Source organism: Cryptotermes secundus, unplaced genomic scaffold (genome assembly GCF_002891405.2).
Source record: "Cryptotermes secundus unplaced genomic scaffold, Csec_1.0 scaffold135, whole genome shotgun sequence".
Classification (NCBI taxonomy): Eukaryota; Metazoa; Arthropoda; class Insecta; order Blattodea; family Kalotermitidae; genus Cryptotermes; species Cryptotermes secundus.
Genome location: NW_019730104.1, coordinates 788,132 through 796,609, shown reverse-complemented (window position 1 = coordinate 796,609; position 8,478 = coordinate 788,132). Strand labels below are relative to the sequence as shown.

The 8,478-nt window shown below is 35.9% G+C and overlaps 1 protein-coding gene across 1 annotated transcript in view; it reads left to right on the top strand.

The window, feature by feature from the left end:
• Nucleotides 1-1,369: 1,369 nt before the first annotated feature.
• The window catches only part of LOC111866027 (vitellogenin receptor), a 91,150-nt gene continuing 84,041 nt past the window's right edge, over nt 1,370-8,478 (top strand). Inside the window, exon 1 of the mRNA XM_023854519.2 lies at nt 1,370-1,456. The gene's annotated coding sequence lies outside the window, so the exon portion shown is untranslated. The remainder of the gene's footprint in view (nt 1,457-8,478) is intronic.

The following is an 8,478-nucleotide window of genomic DNA, read 5'->3' as shown; positions in this document are numbered from 1 at the left end:
CGGAAGTATGAACGGCTTACCTCTATCTAGTGCCCAAGTCCAAGAAGAAAATGCACCATTAACATCCCTCACGCCTTCAAAAAATTCTGTCGCTAAGTGACCATGAAATCTATAATTTTCTTCCTCTAACACATGTTAACTCTACTAGTGCATATCAAAGACAAGAAAGAAAGTCTTTACTTTTTTCTTTTCTTTCATCCTCTTTCATCATCACCTCCTTCCCTTCTTTCTCTCTCTGTGCTTTCCCATCCCGTTTATTTGGTCGTCTTCTCGTCAATCCTCTCGCCCCGATTCCTACAGTCATTTATTCATTTAATACCTTCAGTTCCTTCCTTCTTTCCTTTGTATTCTTTTTCCGTCTCCTTGGCATGTCCATCCTATCCGTCACTGCCGGTCATTCCTCTTTCACATACAATACTTCCGGCGACAGAAGCTAATTTGCGCTTTCTTCGTATTGTAACAAAGGCGCATTTGGTTTTCCCCTAACGTTACAACTGACTTGTCATTCATCTGTAGACGTTTATGTTGTCCTTGTTAATAAAAAACGAGTAAATTTTTCAGCGGAGTTAATTTTTCCTTATATTCTGGGCCTTATTTTTTTAATGTGGCTCCTAGATTTGTGGGAAATGTGTACAGACCTGCTTTCCCTCTCACATATGTCTTCATTGTGAGGTAATTAATTAAGCACATTTACGATTTTACCTTAATTTTAATTTCAAAAGAATTGTCGAAAGACATGAGTTTTCTGTGACGTCGGCGTTTGCTCGACCATCAGACCAGAAATAGAGAACCAGAACATTCACAACACATACAAATATCCCTCTCGATGATGTTCTACTTCGTGACCTTTCCGAAAATCGTGTAAAACTGCATTAAATAATATTTTGGTGTTACAGGAATGGTCCGTTTCTTGACGACTTTCCCTATAATGTGAATCGGCCTTCATTGGTCCCCTCCTCTCTTGCTCCAGGGATACCTATGAGCCCTGTGAGAGTCAATAACAAAGCAGAAATATCTTTGACACCGATCCCTCTAACATGAACACGGTGATTGATACAAGATATACGATTCTTGTGGTGGTGACTACGATGATTAAAATCTTCAAGACGTGACTCTGTGTTATATGGTAGATTATTACCGTGAAGCTGGAGACAGCACGTTCTTCCGAAACTTCTGTAACGATCGACCAAACTACACACTGCCATATCCAAGGCTCCAGTAATCTTCACGGTGATTGATACATATTATATTCTGTGTCCTACAACATGCACCATAATGAAATATCTGACTAGTCTAACGACTTTGGAGTTACGTCACTCATTTACTTTTCGTGGTCCAAAGGGGAAGCGCGCTGTGTAGTCTCATTCCCTTCTGGGTGATCTTTGGGGAAAGTGGTACGTCTTGCGGAGCAACAAACCCCCCATAAAACGAAGACGGCTAAGAACCCACATCCAGTGTAAGTACTTTTCCTTTTTCACTTGAAGTATTCCATGTCAGATACTCTTAAATTTACATAAGATTATGTTTCTATTCTGGATTTTTATAGTTTTACATTGGGTGCTGACATATTTTACTCATTTAAAATTTCTTTGACATTTGTGAAGCGTGATATTAGTGGGATTAAAGCTAGGTTAACTTCTTTAAAAATCTGCTGGAAGTTTCGAGAAATATAGGTAAAATAAAGTAACATCGATTAGATGTTTAAATTGGCACTATACGTTCCGACAAGTTTCTGAAATACTTGTCTCGGTTTTAGGCAACATTCTTGTGTAGAGTAAAATGTGACTGCAACTATAAATTTGTCCTACCTCTGGGATTTTCCTTATCTGTTCTTGAACTGGTTATTTCCATTGCAGTTTCTGGTATCTTCGAATACTGAGATTACACTCAATAATTCGTGCAATGGTTAGCGGGATTCTTATAATATTACAGTTAAGAAAATCCAGCGAGTGGCAGAGAAGAAATTTAAAACGCAGCTAAATTAATTTCGGGGATAGTCAAATTGAAATCCCCTAAAATTACACGTAATTCTACGTGATTTTGTATTCAGCAAATCTGTGTATGTGACGGAACTTATCGCATGCAATATTTTATTACCGAGTCATTTTTTAAAAGGCCCAGGTATACTTAACCTGTAGCTTAGTAAAATGAGGATATCTCCGAAGGACAGCAAAGCAAAGAAATTATGATACAGGTCACCAATGGGAATGGATAGTGGAACGTTCTAGAATTGCATTCGAAGGATATTCTGTTCGAATATCAGCCAGAATACTGGCTATCCGGTCTTGAGATTTTCGTGGATTTCCTCAGCCCCGTCAATGAAATGCAGGCATAATACTTGGATTAGTCTAGGACAGCTTGCTTCCCAGTTCCTTCCAATTCATCTTCCATCTGCCAGCTTACCATTTGACGCTATACAGTCTGGCCACTACTAGCGTCGTAAGAGCCCAATTCGCCCTGCCACAAAACAGTATTTTTTCTGCGGCCCCAGGAAAGAGTTTCATGGCTTCCTGGAGAACTCTGGCGCTCACTGCAGAGAGAATTGCTTCTAACAGTCGAATAGCTCTAGATACCATCAATTTGGTCGTCTCAAATAAAAGTAAATGACGGGGACTGTGGTTCGCATTTTCTTGTCATGTATTGACTGTAGAACGCTGCAATAGGTCTGCAGGCGTTTAATGTCGAATCATATTTTTTTTTTTGTTAAATCTAAGCCTAAAATGCATTGCTGTTTCCGTTGAAGTACGTTGAATGCTTGTCTGAGTAGAAATATAGGACTTACATTGTGCACCATACTGATTCTCTTTTATGTCTAATTGCATACGCATTTGAATTGATAAACGTGTGCAACGGTGGTGGTACTCGTAGCTTCTATACCCGAACATTATGGAAGAGGTATTATTTTCTCATTGTTCGCAGGAATTTTATGCATAAATGTGTATTATAAAGTAAATTGTCAAAATGTATTAAAAGACTAGCATAGTGGACAAATCTTTTATTTTTTGGTTTGATTGTGTATTTGGTAAGAATTCAGAATATACAGCCGGACGCCACTTATCTTCCACGCTCCACTCACAATAAGTAAACATCGTGTATTTTAATGGACAGCGGAAATTTACAGGGCACATTTAACATACTGATAAACCGGGTGGATTGAGAAAATATCTTGAAAATTTGCAACAATAATGGTGACCGAGATTTTTGGCGTAATCAGATTATACAAAAGACTGATTATCATTAATTTCCCTTCACATTTAGCCATACATACCCAGCAGTACATAAGTGAAAAATTTTCCATACGCGTTCTTACGATTAGGCCACTGTAGATCCTTTTATATTATGATATATAACATTGTAATTTTACGTAAGCTAGTGCATAAAATTATGTAGGTGCGCCTTCAGAATTTAAAATGCATGCTGCCGTATAATGTGCACGAAAGATAAAATTTTGAATTTCTACTGGTTTAGAATTTGACATAAATCACAATTTTTCTCTCCCCGGAGTCAAATCTGTTTTGCGTAAATAATTCGAAAATAATAAGGGTGGGTTTCTTGAAACTTCTTAGCATGAAAAGCAAACGGAGCTTGCGACATACTAAGCAAAGCTCTTCACGAAATAACATAATTAACAAGCGGAGATGCGACTGAAGTCTCATTTCATCCTATTGAATTTATGTTATTTTTCATATAGTAATATTTTCGGAATTCAGTGTTGTATTCTTTTTCAAATATGAGGTCTTCTTGATAGGCTTTAATGAAAACAAATCGTGTTATTAATGTTTTACTTTGTTATTTCAGTTTCTAGCTTTGTCACGATGTGTGACGTTTCCTAAACTCTGGTTTCTAGCCTTTTAAAATTTTCCTTCATCGGTATTTACGCGATAGAAAATGTAAATATTTTGAGAAACAAGGTCATCGTTACACATACGTATTAGTCTCTCTATTCTCCCGACCCTCTTCAAACATTTATCTTGTTTTGTGTCCCTTCGTATGCTATTTTTATGTGGATTCCTTAAGGTGTCTTAATTATTCTTGGTGCCTTGATTTCTCGATACTTTATGGCTATCGTGTCTTACTTGAAGATATGTTTTGGTCCTGTAGCAGTATTACGTATACCTAGCGTCGATTCGACTCAATGTTTTGGTTCTTTAGCAGTATTACGTATACCTAGCGTCGATTCGACTCCATGTTTTGGTTCTTTAGCAGTATTACCTATACCTAGCGTCGATTCGACTCCATGTTTTGGTTCTTTAGCAGTATTACGTATAACTAGTTTCGAGCCTGTTTTCTTCAAGGGCAAAAATTAGAAGGAAAAGAACGCACTATTCCGTGACAAAAAAATTCGAAACTAAAGGATATAAGAGTAACAACAACACGGGAACAGAATGATAAACTAAAATAAAGGATTAATGTAAGGTTATATTTTAGCGTCCTGTTGTCCTTATCATAATTGACAAATACGGACTTTTTAAATACTTTTTAAATGGTGTTATGAAAATATATGAGGGCAGGCAATGCAATAGATTGACGTAATTTGGACACCTGATGATGGCACTATGTTGCCGAAACATGTTGTGAAGTGACAGGTGAAATTGAGTGTACTACAAGACGGCCACTGTATACATATAATGGATGGTTAATGTAAGAATTATTTCTTAGTTTGCAACTCTTAACACCATTTTAATTATGTTTAAAATCTAAAGGATGAAGTGTTAACAAGGCGTTCTAAGACCGGAGGTCGTGAGTGATGAAACATAGATGTGAACTGGAGTTGTCTTCAGTGAAAATGAAGCGTGGGGTAAAAAGTTAATAAAATAAAATTAGGAACATCCAGAATATTAAAGTTGTATTTGAGGGTTTGTACGAGTATGTATTTGAAAGACTGAATTTATCGAGGCCTAGAGTGGAGTATTCAAGAAAGAAGAGTTCAAAATGTGATGCGGCATGTTTCCACCGTTAATGAAACATAAACATGAGCTGCAGCTATGTTCAAATTGTTATTTGAGACGATTTTATATTTTCCAACGATTTGGTCTTTCCGGAAAGTTTCTGAGAGAAGATGAAATCCATTTGACAAACTGAAATCGGCTGTATAATTTTATATTAATTTTGGTAATTTTCCCCCAGTGACAATGGATTTAGTGTGTTAACTGAAGGAAACCGAGCAAATATATTCTTGGAAAACCCACACAATGAACTTCCAAATTAAAAGATTGAAAAGCATGTTTATATATTTTTTTTTCAGAAAGAAAAGATGCTTTTAGATATTTCCGGAACGTTAATTAAATTCTAAAGGGTTCTGATGATGGTGAATAACACTCAGAATTACTGGGATTTTGAATTTTTCCCATCGTTCGGAAAAAGTCCCAAAACCCAGTAATTCTGAGGATTCATTCAACTGCCTAATCTGAGAACACTAGATGAAACAATATATTTTTACCTTATCATGTAGTATGAAAAATTGCTGTGACAGCGAGAAAGAAAATCTCTAGATTTCAAGGGATTTCCACGTTTCGAGTATTCATGAAAAAATACTTTTGGAATGCCGTCTACTTGTCTTCGCCTCAATAGTGCCTATAAATCTGGACGAATTTTATTTATATAGAACCACCATAGGTCGGTGCACGGCATACATGAACATTGTAATTAGAAATAAAAAAGAAATTGACTATTTTCTCGAAAACTCTTCAAACGATATTTGTTAAATTTCAGTAATTTGTGGAGCCATATCTTTAAATGTAGCTGCATCAGTGGTACTTTCAGAAAATAGTTATCCCTCTAGAAATTTAAAGATGAAATATCTATTTTCTCGAAAACTTCTGGATCAATTTTTATTAAATTCTAACCATTTATAGAGGCAGTTGACCCAAATAAAATATGTAGGTCAAAGCAACTTGAAGGAATTCGAATAAAGGGCACCCTCTCTGAGCTTAATCACGAAATATCATTTTCCCAATATTGGATCTAAATGATTTTTATTTAAAAACAATAGTTTGTAGTGGTGGTAGTCCAAATAGAATTAATATCAATAGACCCAAGCATATTTCTTAAAGCGGAAAGCTGTGATTCATTAAGCGCATGAGAAGAAGTATGTTTAGTGTTTTTACACCCATTTCTTTTAGACGTGCCCAAGTACTAAATTAACCCATTGACGCGACTAGTCGCGATCGGCTAGCCACTCTTTGTCGCGCGCGTCCGTTATATTAGTGTACTGTATATGGTGCATCACACTAAAGCTGCCGAGTCGCTCGTGGCCAATTATTCAACTGCGGTTTAGGCAGATAACCCACTGACGCGGCTAGCCGTTCGCGACTACTCGTGTCAGTGGGTTATCAGCCTTAAAGATGAGATCTGATTTTTTAGCTAATTTGCAAAAAAAAAAAAAATTGTAGAAACTCTTTTAGTATCTCCGCCATGCATACATATGTCCGTCTGCGTGCATGTAATAACTCGAGAAACGCTACATGGATTTTCATGAAATCTGATATGGGATAGTTTTACTGAGATCTGTAAACGTATTATTTGGCGTCGCGAGCTTAACACGATACGAAGTTCAAACAATATATATTATATGTCCTTGATCTTGTTCTTTCTACACTACATGTTTCGGCCTCTATCGGCCATCATCAGGTGTATATTCTTAACGTTGTTGCCACACTGAACCCAGTCTAAAATTTAACATTTAAAAACACAATGTCACATTCTTCGTATTATCAACGTCTACATCGTTGATATATGTCTGGTATGTAGATTATGTTGCACACGTCAAATTTGTTATTCTTGTAGTAGCANAAATAACACCTGTACAGTGTGAAAACAAGAACTAGCCGCTCCAGCACTTAGACATAGGGCGAGTAACCCTAAGAATTTTAAATTTTAAATTTAAAATTTAGTGAAAAATTTTAAAAGGTTTTAAAACATCATAACTAAAGATTTTTAGAGTGCTACTACAAGAATAACAAATTTGACGTGTGCAACATAATCTACATACCAGACATATATCAACGATGTAGACGTTGATAATACGAAGAATGTGACATTGTGTTTTTAAATGTTAAATTTTAGACTGGGTTCAGTGTGGCAACAACGTTAAGAATATACACCTGATGATGGCCGATAGAGGCCGAAACATGTAGTGTAGAAAGAACAAGATCAAGGACATATAATATATATTGTTTGCACTTGGGACGGAGTTTGTATCATTTATCGTGTAGAGTGCAACAGGATGCTTAAATATAATACGATACGAAGTTATCGGAGAACAAAATATTTCGGACAAGAGTTGTAGATAAACTGAAATATATTTTATGCTCACTACACATTTCTGTGCAAGTCGTACGGTTTTAGTTGTATTTGCCATGAATAATTTTCCTAATTCATTTTAAGCTCCACTTTTCTTCAAAATATGGTGACGCATTTTGGCGCACCGCAGTAAATAGTGAATGCTGGAGCGCAGGTGAGTTACAAATGTAGAGATATAAGAGCATAACGTCAAGCATATGGATTTGGGTCTTTTTGGACCATTTTGAGGTTCACTTTAGAGTCCAACTTAACTTATGTGTGAATATTAGTCTTGTAACAGATTTTGACTAAACGTTATGTATGATAAATTGTATTAATATTTACATGCATAAGTTCCATTCAGTTCATTTGAAAAAAAAAAAGTATTTTATAAAAGAGCCAAAGTTAACTATTGTTCAGAGTCCTTTAATATATTTTGATGAGATTATACATACAGATATTTTTTGCTACGAATAGGCCTGCTTCCAAGTACAATTTTCAGTAATTCGTTTGAAGTGCTATTTACATGAAAGTGTAAATGAATTTTTACTTATGGTTCGCTCAATAGATAAGACAATTGAGGTGCAAGAATTATTAAAAGCAGACATGCAGCCTTTTGTGCGTGCTTCACTTTAAAGCCCACAATAATGTACGTACAGTATGGGCATAACTTACAAAGTGAGAGAAGTCTATTGAACGAACATCATGAAGTTAGATGCTTTAGTTTTGTAATATAATGCTGGTGATGATAAAATGATAATGCAGTGACTATAAAATAAGACGTGACGATAAGATGATAATGCAGTGATGACGAAACGACGATAAAAGAATGACGCTGAAATGTAGCAATACAATGATTATAAAATATAGTGATATAGTAAAATGAAAATACAGTGATATGACGATAATATACAGTGATAAAATAATATTACGATTGTGATGATGAAGTATGATAGATATTCTCTGTAACATGTAAAACTGCCTGATTTTAAGCATATTATCTAGCAACTGAGCACAAAAATGTAAACAGCTTCTGCTGCAGTTGCATTGCCTCGTAGATCATATTCGCAGTTTTCAGCCTATTGCGTATACAGAGATATTGGGTTTTCGGACTTTATCCATCGTCCTGGTTTTAAGATAACTAAGAAAAACACGACGTTTCGGAAACTGGATCTGTTTCCGTTTTGAGGATGGAAA